Raw genomic sequence first — 16,996 nt, 5'->3', positions numbered from 1 at the left:
CTGCTGAAGACTGAACTCCAAGGCCTGATCTAGGATTTTGAAAAGAGCTAAAAATAGTGTATAGGGATATGAAATCAGAGGTAACATGGAGTAGCTAAAAGACAGCAAAATTGCCAAAGATAGCTTAATTAATGGAACAAGACCATTAAAAGGAAGAGAGGGTGATAAATACCCATGGCACAATTGTTAAGAATGATGTTTAGGTTATTATATAAACTGCGAGAGGCTTCCCTACTATCAGCCCCTTTTGGAAGTCAGAGGGTATATGGCTCATTGAGAAGGATGTTGCTCTTGAAGGGAGCAGCCCTTGGTTTCTACACTGGTGCCTTTTCCTATTGGAGCAGAAACTTCTGCACTCCATTCCCCTCCATCCATTTTATCCCATAACTATTAAATGCAGGAGGAAGTAGCTCAATTCCACAAGGAGTGGTGGAGAATGCTCTGACCAGTCATGACTTGCTAGCCACCTGTTTTGTGATTCAGATGCAAGAGCACCTCCAAAACAGACATACATACACTGCTGCATACCTGCTTGGCTAGCACACTGTCTACTGCAAATAGTCAGTAGGTCCCCATGTAATGCCTGGTTCTCTTATGAGTGTAGTTATCATGGGAGTGGTGGAGAGGTGTTGATAGATTTAACATTTCTTGCACTGGCCAGGTGTGGATCCATTCAATGTGCGTTGGGCCATAGGAAGTTTGCTTTTGGTGATGAGATTAGTGAGGTTCAGTGCTTATTTAAAGGCTAGGATGGGTGTTTCTGGAAAGATCTCTTTAAGAATTGGATCTTCTTCTAGTATGGGTTGCAATTGTTTGAGGATTTTCTGTATAGGTTCCAGGGAAGGATGGTGTCAAAACTAATGATGTGCACTTCATGGGGCTTTTCTTTTTGTACTGCAGTAATTCTCTGCATGGTATCTGGGTGGCTCTTTCAAAAGCGTGATCTCTCTCTCTGGAGAAGTCTCCTTGTTGGGTGAAAGCCCTCTTGATATTTATGAAGTGATAATCACAGGTATTCTCCTCAGTGCAAATTCATGGTATCGGAGAGCTTGGCTGTATATTACAGCTTTTTTGGTGTGTTTAGGGTTGTGGCAGGGCACTGGATGCCACTTTGAGGGAGCCAGCCAGCATGTGGGAGCCCCAGCAGGTGAGGTTAATCCCCATTAAGGAGTGAGAGGCTGGCAGCTGGGGTGAATCAGGAAGACTCGCAGGAGGTATATGGTGGTTTGCATTTGACCAGTCTGGATATTGATCATGGCGTCTAAAAAGGAAATGGTGGTGGTGTATTATTGAAGAGCTAGTCTGATGGAGGGGTGATGATTATTGAATGTGTGATGGAAATCAATTAGAGGCTGCAGGTTTTTGGTCCAAATGATGAAGATGTCATCTGTATTTCTAAGGTATAGCATGGGTTTGATGGTGCAGTTCTTGAGGAATTCTTCTTCCAGGTGGGCCATAAATAGGTTGTCATACTGGGGGGTCATTTTGGTGCTCATAGCTGTGCCTATGGTCTGAAGGAAGTGTTGGTTGTTGAAACTGAAGTTGTTGCATGTGAGGATGAAGTGTATAAGTTCAGCAATATCTTGAGGTCTGTACTCTGAGTTGTATGTAATCTTTCTTTTGTAGCTATGTGAGGCAGGCTTGGATGCCATCCTGGTGTGGGACATTGGTATATGAGCTGGCAACATCCATGGTGGATAGGAGGGTATTGCTGGAAAGGTGGTCTGTGTGTATAAGTTTTCATAGAAAGTCTGTTGTGTCTTGGAGAAAACTTGGTCTTTGGGTGACAAGAGGTTTTAGGATGGATTTGATGAAAGTCCCTTGATTGGGTAGTGGAGGAATCAGGGTCTAAAGATTCTCTTGTAGTTCAGATGGAAATAATGTGACCAGGACTGATCCAAGGGTAATGGGTGCCCTAGGTGAACTGTGTACCTGAGCACCCCCACCATTTCCAATATAAAGGACAATGAGAAGTCTAGAATGAACTTTTACACGTACTTATTTGATATTCGGAATGAACAATAAAACAATGAAAACAATTATTTGTATTGATTGTTTCGCCCTTTTCATGAACCCTAACACAATTATACTGCAAAAACTCTAACAGAATTTATTATAGTACATGTACAATGAAAAGAAAATCTGCATGAACATTTATGTAAAAATTAGAACATTGTGTTAAAGAACTTGTTTCTGAATTTGTGAAACTGAAAACACAAGCAATACTTGTGATACAAGTAACACAAGCAAAGTTTTCCGGCTATTTCATGTTTTATCGACATGGTGGCCAGTCCAGCACGTCTCTCTTGCAGCATTTAAGAATGAAGGTATGTCTTTTTCAATTTTAGCTTTGAGAAGCTACACTCCCCACTAGCAACAGAGACAGGGAGAGTCAAGAGAATGTGGAGAGCAATGAAGATGTTGGGAAAACTGTCTGTCAAGATGTACTGAAATGTATTTGTGAACATAAACTGAGGTGTAAGATGTTTTGGAAGTCATTGTGAAATAGCCTGCAGTTCACTGCACAAATCTGCAGCATCAATCTCGTTAGAATTGCCGTGCTGGAAAGCCGACTCTGGCTTCAAGCAATGTTCCGTTACGTGTTTTGACGTCTTCTTTTGCAAACTGTGGACATCAGAGAGGAAACCAAAGACTGAGTCAAGCTGCTGTATCTGTTCAAATTGCTCTTTAACCGACTGTATTGCAGTATCAAGGACTGCAAAATAGAAGTTTAGTTTGAATTTTTGTTTTGGGTCCTGAACAGACTTGTCTTTTGCTTCATATGTGAACTGCTGCTTCTTTCTCCGAACGCGTACTGGTTCTGGTTCAGAGTTTGTTGATAGCTCTAACTCTTCAGCAAGCTCACGAGCAGCTACCAGTGTCTTTTCAAACCCTTCATCTCTCCTGCGTTCCTCCAGAAACTTTTTGGTTCGTTTCAGTTGCCAGACAGCAGAACGTACGTCAAAGTCCTTTTCCTGAAGTTGCTTGCTGGTAAGGTTGATCTCAAAAATGAGTGAAACCATAAATTTGAACTTGGAAAGGCCATTTGCAAGAGCTTCTGCATCAGCACGTGTTGTATTGCCAGATGATTCTGTGAGGGTAGTATCATCAGAAATTTCAGTTAGTGCTTGATAGATATTGCCAACCTCATAGTGAAGAGGCTTCAAGGCCTTTGACTCTCCCATCTTGTTTCACTCAATGGTTTCACTGTTAGAGAAGGCACGTAGTGACTAAGAACTTCCCAATTTGTGTTGAATCTGGGAAAAGCACACAAATATGTTGCACTAGGTCAAAGAAAGTACTTGCCTCCAATCAACATCCGGCAGCATCATTGACAACCAAATTCAGAGTATGTGTACTGCAAGGAAAAAAAAGGCCTGAGGATTAATTTCTATTATTTTCCTTTGTACACCATTGTCTTTACCCTACATATTACTCCCATTGTCACAGCCTTGGCCACGTGAGTTCTCAACAGATAGTGACATTCCTTCAAGCTCTTGTAGAATGCTTTCAGTCATAAAAGCACCAGTTGTCTCCTTCGATGGTACAACCCCCTCAAAATGTTCCTTTATGATCACTTCAGCATTATCCACATCTGCAGATTTTGCCACATCTACAAAGTGAATGATCATTGTCATCTCCTCAACATGACTGACAATCAGGGCTTGGATCTAGGTGGCAGCTTCCCAGGGTGGGGACAGTTCCCCCATACCCTGCTCTCTGGGCTAACTGGGAGCAATTTGCCTTCATCAGCTGTCTACATGTGTGCTATTTGTTGGGGCAATGGAACAGTAAGGTAAGAGAAACGACTGAAGGCCACAGATGGGCAGGAAAAAGGAACAAGAAGTAGCAGGAACATGCTGTGCTTGTAACAGCACTAGCAATGCTTAGCAATGACAAGAAATTACAGGTAATAACTGACTTGCTCAACCACAAATTGTGTTAGGGACTGACTGAGTCCAGAGATTGGACAGAGGCTGTTGAGATTGCAGTCTGTCACAGGTCCATCAAGGCTGAGGAAAGCCCTCTCTGCTGAATGGGAAAGGGATGCTGCATGTGGCAGCAGAATTCAAGACAGCCTGGGCTAGAAGCAAGCTGGAGTGTGGTTGTATTGCAGCAGAAGTGGAGGTCAAGGGACCTGCCCAGCACCTCAAAAACAATATTCATTCCCAAGGGAGGTGGAGAAAACAGTCAATGCCCTTCTTGATCCGAATGTGCTTATAGAAACACAGTCTATATGTGTAACAGCCCAGTATGGCCCTTCAGGACAGCAGATGGGGTAACCTGGTGCCTTAGCAATTACTCCACTTTACAAAAGGTAACCCCTGTCATTGCACAGGTGGTAGCACAGTATCCTGAAATCATGGTGGCAGTTATAAATGGCACTACATGGTTTCCAGTGATCAGTCTGTCAAATACATTCTGTGCGATTCCATTGCACAACCAATCATGGCATCAGTGTACCTTCACTTTTCAGAACAGACAATACACATTGACCCGATTGCCACAAGGGTATCACGGTGCCCTTGTGATCTGCAATAAATATGTGAATCAGATACAGGGTGCACTTTATGATGAAGATATACTAACTTATCTCATACATAGCTGATATTTTGATCACAGGCACTATGGAACAAGACTGCCTAGACCGGATGAGAAGAGTCCCGGGGATAAACTAAGAACACCCACTGACATGACCCCATTAAGATCTTTCCTTGGTCTAATTGTTTTTCTGCATCAGTTTATTGAAAATTTCACAGAAAAGGTAGCACCACTAGATGATTTATTAAGAAAAGGCACACCATGGCAATGAAATGATATGCACTTTATAGCAGTGAAGGAATTAAAGATTGCCCTCATGAATACAATTGTGTGCACTTGTGTGTCCACAGATTGACAAACCATTTACATTAGAAGTGGTCACCATTGTTAAGAGTATTAGTGCAATTGTACGTTAAGACTTCAGCACAGAAAGGAAGACAGATGCTTGAGCTTCCAGCATGCTCAGCACAGTAGAGCAAGAATTCACCTGGAGTGAAAACAAAGGCGCTGGCTCTGGTCTGGGGTCTCCCGGACTGGAGTTATTTAATCAGCATGGAAGCAGTGATACTGGGAACAGTGCATGCCCCGTCAAATACATTTTATCTGGCAGAAGCAAAGACAGAGGGTGTTGAGCCCACATTTGGCAAAATGAACCATAGCACTTTTAAACAACAATGTGCAAACACAAGTCACAGGAGTGACAACAGCGATGTCTTATGGCCTAATTATTAACAGACAAGAGCACAAATGTCCCTATCCAATCACCGAATCAAGTCCAGAGCCGAGATTGTTTCAACGAGCGGTGCAATATAATCACAGTATTCAGAATGACGTGGACAATGTCTGGTTGTGGATGGCTCCTGTTACCACATTCATGGGAAGCCATACACAACCACGAGGGAAACCCTAACAGCGTCCTTCGAAGCCCACAATGCCATTTCGAGAGAGGGCGGGAAGTGGTGTACCAATCTGGAGGTGGGGGAAGGGAAGAGAAATGTCATTTAGGTTTTGCTGAGTAATTATTGCATTAGGTACTACAAGGGGTTAAAGGCAGGAATTCATTGTCAGCTCCCTCCAAGAAAAGTCTCACCTGGATGTCTTAATCAAATAAGCTTCTTTCCCAGCATCCCTTTAACAGAAATGGTTTGAGCAAAAACTCCTGCCCCAGCTAATGCTGTGAGGGGCAGGCGGGGTGGGTGAGAGTGTCTCCTGGGTTCTCCCTGGTACCTGCCGCACAAATCCCAGCCTCAGAAATGCCACAAAATTGGCATCCGCCCGAGGTCAGAATTGCACCAATTCATTTCAAGTGTGAAGCATCAAATATGGCTTATCTGACCTAGCCACAGACTGCCTCAAAAGAGCAGCCCTGGGTGCTTTGTGCAGATCATGCCAGAACACCGGCCCCTGAAAAAGCTTGTAGCCAACCCAAGAGCCATGGCAGGAAATAACTAGAAGTGGCTTAAATCAAACACTTGACCCAATAAGCAGAGTTGCTACCATTCATCTCAGTATTTGTTTCATTTGGACTGAAAAAAGCAACCAAGTTGAAAAAAAGACTTGGCTTCATTTCTTTATTTGAACAGCATAATTTTAGCTTTAAAACATTTTATACAATGTAGAGAAAAAAAATGACATGGACTTGTCACTGGATCAGTTTTTCAAAAGAGCTTAAGAAAACAAGGTTTTTAAAGTCCCAATCAAATCCCATTTAAAAATGACAGGACTCAGAACATCCTTTAGAAGCCCAGCAACACCAGAAACCCTTCCCCCAACCCCCTCTTTCCTTATACCCCCCACCCCCCCGCACAGCCGAAAACATTGAGCAGTAGCAGATTTTCTTCAAAAAGTGTTTTTATTGGAGACCTTTTCACTCTTGAGGTTCATAATGCTTAAATGGCCAGATTTATTTTTTATGGAATTAAGAGGAAACAGGAGGTTACAACCAAACGACAGATGACACTGATGTTCAAAGAAATGAAAGCATGAATTGAGGGATGGGGATGGAACACAAAAATAGATAGGTTTGCCGGGCACATGGTATATCAGCAGGGAGCACAGGGCAGGGAGCAGAAACAAAGGGGCGGAATTGGAGTGGCACTTGGGGAGCACACAGGCTTCATCGGTGCTATGTATGGCTGCCAAAAGGTTTGGCTCCCACCAATATCTACAGTCACCGAGCACTTTAAAAGACCTACAAAGAGTTGCATTTTAGACATGTGGTCCAACCTTAATTTGCTTTACTGTGGACACCTGAAACTCTCAGACAGCAGTGATTTAAATTTGAGATTTGCAAGAAACCATCAGAAAATGATATTTAACTACTAACCTGCTCCAAAAAATTCAACTCCAGGCCACTATTGACTACAACTGTGCTCAAAGTAAAATGATGCAACTTCTCCTTCCTTTCTTTTTTCCAAAGAAGAATCCCAACTCTCTCAAATCCTTTTACTGCAGTTTTATTATTCTGTTTCTGAGTGCAGCCCCACCATTACTTTAAGGACCCAGTATAGCACAAATCAGAAAGGAGTGAACTTTTTAAAGTCTCCAGGCTAAAAATTCTGTCTTATAACTGACGCTGGAGGAGAGAAAAATGCATTTTATTTAACGTCATCTCAAGACCTTCTGTAAAAAATAAATGTATTTTAGTGTTAAAGGGTGAGGAACATACCAGTGTCACACAGTGGCAGGGCGTGTGTCTATATGTGCGCCCCACCGCGCAGGTGGTACTGTGCAGTCCTGGCGGTGCACCGGCCATTTCTGACGTTACTGTGCAGTAGCATCACGGTAGTGCCTGCCCATGCTACGTAGCCATAGTGATGAACTGTGTTGCTGTAGCTCATTGCTACAGTGACATAGTGTCTCATGTAGACGCACCCAGGGAGTGGCTGCTGCAAGGGACAGTGAGTAGGGTCTGACCAGGGTTTTTTCCATTGTTCCTCTCTAACTCTCAGCCTCCAGCATTTCATGTCTAGGTAGTGCTCATTCAGAGGCTGGACCCCAACTCCCGTGTCTGCCCCTGGTTTTGTCACTTGGGGCGCCTGTAGACATGCAGCACGGCTGCTCCGACACTGTAATTGCAGCGTGTGGGAGTGGACGTGAGTCTGATGCAGCACAGTAATTACCACACGTCAGCAGACTCCAGCGTCATCTGTATCAGGGTCCCCGCACTGAAACCTGGCGGTGGGTTGGTTTAACTAAAGTTCTTCCAATGAGCTGTAGTTAAAGCAACCCCACCAACCTTTTTTCATTGCAGGGACACTGATGCCTGTGATGCTCCAGGAATGTAATTAGAGCAGCTCTCGGAGCCACTCTAACTAAAGTGCCACCCCATGCACTCCCAGAGCACATGTATAAGCACCCTTGGTTTCGTCACCCACCCTGCTGCGCAGCTCGTCCTCTCCACAGGGACTTTGGCAGAACTGTCCCCTCTCCGGCCAGACTCATCCTCCTGTTGTCCAGGATGGGGTCTCTTGTCCGGTTCCCTCCAGCCTCTGGCACTGGGCACTGTCAGGGATGGGATAAGGGAGATGCTGGACTACACGGTGAAGGGGCTGCTGTGGGTAGGGGATGAGCCCGCCTGGGTGGGGACAGCGGGGTGGACCGTGACCTCATAGAGACGCATTAGTAGGACACCAGGCATTGGGCCAGAGTCAGTGACCTCACAGAGGGCTGACGTCCGCCTGCCGGGCACATTCCAGAGCCCCAGGCCAGAGGCTCAGACCTGAACAGACCTTCATGGTGGCAGGTCTCTCTGGCTGAAGCTCATCCCGGTGAGGGAGAAGCCGATTCCCATTTCTGGTCCCAGGGCCACCTCTCTTCTCTGTCCATCCCTCCTGCCCCAAAGCAGCCACCCCCAGAAACTCTCAGGTTTGGGCCAAGCGGTGCATGGGGCCCCTCTCTGCCTGGTCCCCAACCCTCCCTCCTGGTTAATGAGTTCAGGGTTGTGGCTCTTCTCAGTCACAGCCTGTAATTCAGGCCCAGGTCACGGGGCCTTAGCACACCACAACATGGTAGTAACCTTGGTGTAAAAGCCAGTTGTGAGCTCTGCCAAATCTCAGCTAGGTCAGGGACTCTGCAATGTTTGGGCTCGGGACAAAATAGCCAGTTGTGCCCTTTTGATGGGCGGCGAGCTTTGATCCCCATCTTCCCCTGCAGCTCTGTCTGTCTGTCCAGCTGTCTGTCAATTTGGCGTGGGTGCCGCTGCATTGAAACAAAGGGGCTCCATGTCTCCGGCACTGGGGATCAAGCACAGACTGCTGCTGCCCCCACAAGAGCCCCCCACCACTCCCCTGACTTCCACAGGGGCCTTTCCTCCCTCCTCGAGTTCCCCCTTCCCTGCCGCTCCCCTCTTCCTACGCCTGTTTCTGCAGAGCAGCTGCGCAGTGCCTGGCGGGATCTGGGGGAGGCAGCAAAGGACTGGGATCCTCCTCAGGTTCCTTCCAGGGAGGCTGCGGTGGGTGGCAGAGACCCAGGGGCAGGAAGGGGCAGGGGGGCAGGAGCAGGAGCGGTTTGAGGGTCAAGCGTGGGGCTAGGGACTCAGTGTCTCTGAGAAAGTGCAAGTGAGAAGCAAGGGGGGACTTTTGGAGGCGACTTTTATTGGACCAGATGTCAAATTTGGGAGCAATGTTAGACAAGGGCACAGAAGAGGGGCACCCGGTCCTCAGAAACCTCTCGAACTAACCAAAAAGACTGTGACTGGGAGAAAAATGTGACAGAAAAAATAGAAATTGTATAGGTGGGAAAGAACTCCCCACTTCAGTTGGTCCAAGAAAAGATGTCCCTAAAATCACCTGGATCCTTGCATGTTGGCCAGCCCGTCATGGTGAGAACAATCCTCCAACCCTACTGGGAGGAAGGATATGGCTTTTATTCAAATGGCACAGACACAGCCAATCACGGGGCAGAGCATGTGATGCTAGGGGACAATGGCCAGGGGGTTGCCTAGCGCAGCGTGATTGTGATCCAGTTCCATTCCATACAGCCAGAGAGGAAAGATTAAGCCTGTAGTTATATGGCCATGACCTCTCATTACACGATCAGTGTTTCTAATCATCTACTCCCCGCAAGTTGAAGATAATGAGGAATACACCTGATAGGAGTAAAATATTACAAAAAATACAAATGGAAGTGGCGAATCCTAAGTTGTGACCAATGTTTCTGCACAGTCCCAACGCCGCATGGGTCAGATCTGATGCTACGGTGCAGTAGCAAACGAGCCCGTCAATGCTATGTCACCATCACAATGACCTATGGCAACACAGCATCTCGTGTAGATGCACCCAGCAAAGCCCAGGCCACACACTGGAGGCATCACAACCAAAGTCTGCATCTTGGGAGGCAGGGACACCAGCAGGGGGGGGCTGGCTGCAGCAGCTGTGGCAGCTGTGCTGGCAGTGGTGGTGATTGTGTCAGAGCCTGTGATCACATGGGGACCAAACGCTAAGGACCACAAGCAACACTCATCCTGGCCTTGCCCGGTTGGGGCACTCCACTCTACAAACGTACTACGACTGTAACATCTGTGTACAAGTAACTTCCAGCACTTGGGAAAATACAGCACCTGGGAAAAACAAGCTAAATCATGTCTCACCAAACTGGCATCCAGCTGGATTGCGGGCAGGGTTTGACCTTTAAATACACTAGACTGGGTTGTGCCATCTGAGTTGACTTAGGAACCGACAGCAAGAATCTGTGTCCACCCATCTAACGAGAGAGGGGGAGAGAGGGAGGACGACACTTTATGAGTAAGGCTCACAGAAATTTGCTGCCAGCAGAGGAGTGAGGAGACTCGGATATTCAGGTCTCTCCCAGGATCTGGACGGGGTGCGCTCTCTTGACCCCAGGGCCCTGTGCTGACTCTCTCCCCCTAACAAGCCACTCTCATTGTGCCCTCCGAACCATGGCCTGTATTAATTCAGCAGCGATACGCTCCACTGAAACACCTTGCAAACCTCCAAGCTATAGCTCACCAAAGGTATCAGCAACGTCTTGGAATGTGTTAAAAATGCTACCATTAGTTTAGCAAAAAGAAACCCTGGGAAAGGAGGAGGTGGAGCAGAAATAGGTCGCAACAGAAGTTATATTAACCAACCATTTACACGTTTCTCATGAGATTTAGGCAGGGTTTACACAGACCATGAAAAACCCAAACGCTTCTCAGAGGAAAAACATCCGATGCATGGACCGAGAAAGAGAGTGCAAAATCAAACATCTGCTTCCTACAGCACTGGAGGTTAGAAACAAAGCCAAGCCACAGTACAATGTATGGATATGGATATGGATATGGATATATCATATATACCTCAGTGAGGTAATGGGTAAATGGTCACTGGTAGCCAATGGATTTGCTGGCAACGCTATTTCCAATTTCATAAAGAAGGTGATGACGACAGCCCAATCTAACAACATGCACACGTTTTAGTTCAGCATGTCTGCGACTCCAGGGCACTCAACAGGGCTGCTCCCATGCTGGTTTCTTAGCAAGCTGCATCAGTGTTTGCAGGAGCAGGGTACGACACAGAAGGAAACAACCCTGTCTGATTTTAAATGTGACGAGCAGAGTTGTGTAATGCTTGAAGGTCCTGATCTCCCGGGGATGTCTGCACTGTTGTATCTGTCTTTTCACCGTCTGTCCATTAAAATGGTTATGTACCACAGGCAAAACTCTGCCTACACCAATGCCAAAACTCCCATTTAATTCAGTAGGGCCAAGCTTTTTAGCCTTGCCCTCAGGAGTTGGGCTTATATAGCACAATATGAGTCACAGACTCCTAGACCTGCAAGCAGTTTACACTCAACATATAGGACTATCCTCAAATTTATTGTTTTTCATGTCAGGTAATCAGTAGCCTAGATTTGTGCCAATTGCTAATAAAGGCACAAACAAGAAAAGATCATCCTCTCAGGTAAGAAGTCAGGGCCCGGGGAGATGTCAAACCTGGAAGATGGTGATGTCCAAACTGGAAGATGACGTGCAGCTGGCCATGCCGTGCACTGCGCAGGAGTCCCCGCGTGGCGTTGTTCCACACAACCTCACACAGTCTTTTCAGAAGGAAGTGAGCAGGATATAATGCTGGAAGATGTGCTGTATTGTGTTTGGTCGTGTGACAGAGACCCTTGTCTTCAGCCAAGGGAGACAACAGAGCGACAACAGTCCAAACTGGAAGATGACGTGCAGCTGGCCATGCCGTGCACTGCGCAGGAGTCCCCGCGTGGCGTTGTTCCACACAACCTCACACAGTCTTTTCAGAAGGAAGTGAGCAGGATATAATGCTGGAAGATGTGCTGTATTGTGTTTGGTCGTGTGACAGAGACCCTTGTCTTCAGCCAAGGGAGACAACAGAGCGACAACACTATAGAAGGCACTGCAGCCCAGCGGCCACAGATTAGGAAACAGTAGCTTTGACCCAGTTCTGCGGTGTGTAAAATGGGGGCAAAACTCTTCACCTCCTGCACTAGGGGCTAGGCTGTTAATTAGCAAAAGCCAGCGCAATCCTTGATCAGCAGAAATGCCCCACAGCAGACACAGTGGTTCGATGCCTCATCCTGAGGAGCAGCAGGGAGCAGCACTGCCCAGGGAGAGCACAGCTTGGAGATTTGGTAGGAAATGGAGGACATGTCTGCAAATTAATTGATTCTTTTCCATAAGGAGAAGTGAGGTCGTTGATAGGTGCCTCAGCACTGTTGAAATATGGGATGTGGAAGTGAGATTTGCTGTCATTTCCCACTCAGACCTGTGGCAGAGTCTCTGGACACAGGGTCCATCCCACAGAGTGTGCCCAGAGGTGTACCCAGCTCCCAGCCCCCCGACACGTGTCATAGGGTAAACTGGCCAAATCAGGTCATCTCGAGGCTCACGGGCGGGAATCATGAAACCAGTGACAATCCTCCCCTGGGCATCTAGATGGTAGGAATTTTCTTCCATGGTCTTCAGAAACAAACTGGGGGAGAAGCAATGCTTATCCTGGTTTGCCCTTCACTGACCTTTCCTGAACCGGCTGTTTCTCTATGGCCTATCTTTATTCTGTTAGATTTATATCCCAGCCTGTCCAAAAGGCTCTGGTGATACCTGTCACTTTTCATGGGAATGTTCTTGTTTCTCCGAAAAGTTTGAATCGCACCCAGTAAACAGCCGTTGCCAGGTAAAGACGGGAGGATGAAGGAATGAACACATTTATTGTCCTTTCTCATTTGTTTCTGCTACAGAAAGACAAGACCGAAGAAATGACCAACGACATGACAAATGTAAGGACGTGGTCTGTGCCTGAGGGACCAGACATCGTACATCCAGCGGTAAGACAATATGATGAGAGAAAAATAGCTGAGAGAGACTTCGGAGAAGAGGAGGCCAATGCCACAAAGTTTGTCTTCACAGAGAGAAAGAGAAGAGCCGGCAGACTGCCGGGATGTGTGAAGAGACGGAGTAGAGGAAAACCAAGCCCGCTGTTTTCCCAGCAGTCACCTGGCCTGTCTCCAAAAGGAAGCAGGCCACTGCCCCTAGGCAGAGAGTTTGGGGAAGAAAATCTTGCAGAGGCTGAACCAGCAGTGGTACCTGCTCATCAGGCTGGCAATATTGCTCGTTTACACAGGGAGGGCATGTGCATGGGAGCTCTGCTCGAGCATCCCACGCCGGACTTTCCTCTTAGACAAACTTACTTTCAGTACGAATCACCCAGAAAAGACAGCACATTACAAAACTGTTTCATTAGGGGAGATATTTCTACTTACTGCAAACCAGATCACCCTAAAAGAGGCATTCTTGGAAACTTCTTTTCACAGATCAATGTCCAGGGGAAAGTGCTCGGTTCGGAGGAACCAGTCCAAAGCGACAGGGAAATCCCAAGGCAGCTTCAAGTCGCCGAGCTTGTACAACCCACATGAGGGGGCAGCAGGAAGCCAAGTTACTACATGGCAGCTCAGGGGCTCAAACCTTGTACATCCCGCCTGGACACACTGACCAAGCCAAGGGCAGTCTGCAGAGTAACTCTACCCCAGACTGGCGGGCAGCGTGCAAGAAAGCTCTTCTTTTCACTGCGCCAAAAGATATTTCCTGAATAGGAAGTACTGCATAAGGCAGTGCAGGGAGCTCGCAGCAAGCCCCTGCCAACAAACACAGCTGAGCCTCAGCCCACGCAGTCATCGACCTGTATTCATGCTGATGCTTTCTCGGAAGAAATATGTGATGAACTAATGAGCAAACTGGTCTCTTCACACAACCTACATGCTCAGGACAGCGCAGCTCCTGGAAGTGATCCTTCACGGGTCAGTACAGATGTAGCTGAGTCAGTGCTAAATAAGCTTTCCGCATGCCAGGTCACAGACCTGCAGCCGTCTGAAGATCAGGGTCTCTCCCCTGACACATAAACTGGAGTAAATAATTTTGCCCGTCAACGTGTCTCTGACCTTCTGCAAGAAAGTGCTTCCCGAGTCTCAGTTTGTGCAGACATGAAAAGCAACAAGAGCGTGTCAGCAGAGAGCTTCGGTGTTTTGATCAGGGGAGAAATGACTGATGACCAAGACGAAGAGCCCTTAGCAAAAGCACCCTCTTCAGCTCTGTCTAAACCTCTAGAGCCTGGGGAATTTGATGAGAAACTTTTAGAAGATGCTACCAAAAGCACGGCCCGATGCCAGCGTCCCACACCATCTGCTCTGCAGAGGTGTCACAGATTTTCGGAAGATGTGATCAGCAGGCTCTTACATAACATTGGCCTTCCACCACCAGCACATCTTCCTCTACAGAAAAGAAAACAGGACTTGCAGAATTTGACTTGATTCACATGAAGGTAAGCAGTAAAGTGATGGCAAAAATCACTAAAGATGAGATCTCTTCTTGCCAGCATATTGAACATCTGCCTTCCAGGGAGGATGATTTGACTCAAACAACTGCTGATCCAGTCTATAACAAGCTTTTGACACAGTTCCAGACCAAATTCAACATGCAGAAGTGTATGTATGATTATTTCTGAAGCTCTGTGTGACTTGGTCTTCCAAGAGATCTCTGGGAATCCATTGCTGAGCTCTCTTTCTGGAGAATCACCACTTCACCACGGTGCCAAACCTGACAATATCATCGCTCATGCACTAAGAGACGTTACTGAGCCGTTGGATAAGTCAAACCATTTATCATCAGATCTTAGTAAAATAGTTTCTCTCATCATAGCAAAACTAGCAGCAAATCTTTTGTCAACATTTTCTTCCCTCTTTCCAATTGTGGATTTGGATGCAGAAAAGACTTATGTTTCTACTTTCATCCTTCAGTAACAATTACATGCTTTGCAAGTACTCCTGTCCAAACATCAGATGAACACAGATGAACATATCAGTGAAAGGGAAGTTTTGCACACTGAAGATAGCCAGGCAATGGGAGACCTGTTCCCTTCAGTTTGCACAAGCATTGCAGAACAAGCTGATTCTGACATGTTTGTTCGCAGAGACCTAACAAATAGGAAAGATATCTTAGCTCATAGGATAGCAGCTTTAACAGCAAAAGAAGTTGGCAAACCTGAATTTGAAGCCAGTGCAGAGGAGAAGACATTGCCTACTTCATCTTCAACAGCAGAAGGTGTTAGGGTTACTGAAAAACTCCCTACCAATCTTGGCATGATAAAGATGATGCCAAAACCAACTTTAAACCCATGTATTCCTGTGGCACCCATGACATTTGTGAAAGAAATATTAAGTAGACTCCTGCCAAAAGTCTTAAGTTCAACTGATGGCAGCAGCTCAAAGTACAAAAGACATTTATCGAGAGCCAAAGTGAATGAAATTGCTGAGAACCATAAACAGGCCATGAAACAAAGCCTTTCCATACATAAGATCAACCTTGTGGCCACTATTTGGGAAGGGGATGAAGCCTGTGTTGAATGTTGTGCAAGGTCTTCAACCCAAGGTGGACCTCCTTGCACAACTGGCAGCCCACTGCACTGAGAATGAGGAAGGGGAAGAGAAGGTGGAGGAAAAGCTTGGAGTGGAGTAACAGTGAAAGAAACACTAAGTGATATGGTAAAAGTCAGACCTCTGCAACATTCATTCATTTCATTCAAACAACACTTTGTTCTGATTTACACGTGTTTGTGTTGTGCACATAGAGGTGATTGCACAACAGCTTCAAATGCACTCTTACTCTTGTACATTGTGGGGGGTGTGGGGGACATGAGGGGGTGGGTGTGTGTGGGGGTGGATAGGTGTGTGGGGTATAAATGTAGGGGCAGGGAGCATGTGGGAGCATGTAGCTATATGGGTTGTGGGTGGGTATGGGGTTTGTGGGGGTCAGGGTGGCTGGGGTGTGTGGGTGTGGGTGTCAGCGTGTATGGCAGTGCGAGGGGGGTGCATGTGTATGGGGGAGTGCTTGTGGGACTCACCCTATGAACACACACCCTCCTCCTCCCTCACTGCTTGCACACACACACGAACGCACACACCCCTACTAGGGCCCCTGCTCCCCAGTCCAGTGATGCAGCTGGGCATGTGGTACTGGAGCCGCTGCGCAGGGAAAGCTCTGGCAAGCAGAGACTTCCCGGTGGAGGTGGGGGCGGGGCCAGGCTGGCCTTTCTCCTGCCAGCTTCCCCTGGGTCCTACTGCCCCTGATCCAGCAGCTTTGACAGGCAGCCTAGAGCAGATCAACTGTAATCTTCTAAACTCTGGAGGTCCCCAAGGGCCGGATACAATGGCCTGGTGGGCCGGATCCAGCCCACAGACTGTATTTTACCTGCCCCTGCTTGACAGCCTTCACTAGGCATGGATCCGAGACCCAGGAGTGATCAGCTGGACACAGATTACAATGCTGCAATGAATTATCTCTCTCCTACAGTGCACACTTTGGGATATGCAGTTACTTATGAATGCTTCAGCATAATAAAATATTGGGTACATTTGCAATTCCACACAGCTATTCTGCCCAAGTTGAAGTCTTCCAGTATTCCAGGAGGATGTGGGGGCAGCTAGCCAGTCCAGGCAACAGCTCACTGGGCACATTGGGTAGGAGATTAAGCCCATGGAAGCCTTTAATTGATGCATTATTTAGCAATCCAAGTACTTAATTAAGGTCTAAAATGAAATATCTTATTAAAATAAAGCCATGCTCATCATGAATTGCAAGTAAAACCAATTACATACACTTTATTAAATAATGATAACCATGAAAGATGCATGCCCCTGGAGGCTGGTAGGGCACAGTGACTGCCTACAGGCAGCGGCGACAGTGAATGGGGAGCTCCCACAGGCAGCCACTGCAATGTCGGCTGCAGGAGGGAAGAGTAGCAAGCACAAACCAGCAGTCAGTGACCACCCACAGAGCCGCCAGCAGCATTGGTGGTGGCCAGTGGTGGTTGGTGACCACCCACAGATGCTGGCAGCAGTGTCAGCAGCAAGCGGGGAGTGAGTGGCGGATGCCCGCAGGCACCACCGGGGGTGGTAGCCAATCACAGAGAGTGCTCTGCCAATCTCAGGGAGTGCA

At 47.1% G+C, this 16,996-nt stretch overlaps 1 pseudogene; it reads left to right on the top strand.

Moving 5' to 3' along the window:
- The first annotated feature begins 12,765 nt into the window (after positions 1 to 12,765).
- On the top strand, positions 12,766 to 14,980 carry LOC112548660 (annotated as a pseudogene).
- The last annotated feature ends 2,016 nt before the right edge of the window (positions 14,981 to 16,996 follow it).

Source organism: Alligator sinensis, unplaced genomic scaffold, assembly GCF_000455745.1.
Source record: "Alligator sinensis unplaced genomic scaffold, ASM45574v1 scaffold893_1, whole genome shotgun sequence".
Taxonomy (NCBI): domain Eukaryota; kingdom Metazoa; phylum Chordata; order Crocodylia; family Alligatoridae; genus Alligator; species Alligator sinensis.
This window is presented reverse-complemented; position numbering and strand designations above follow the sequence as displayed.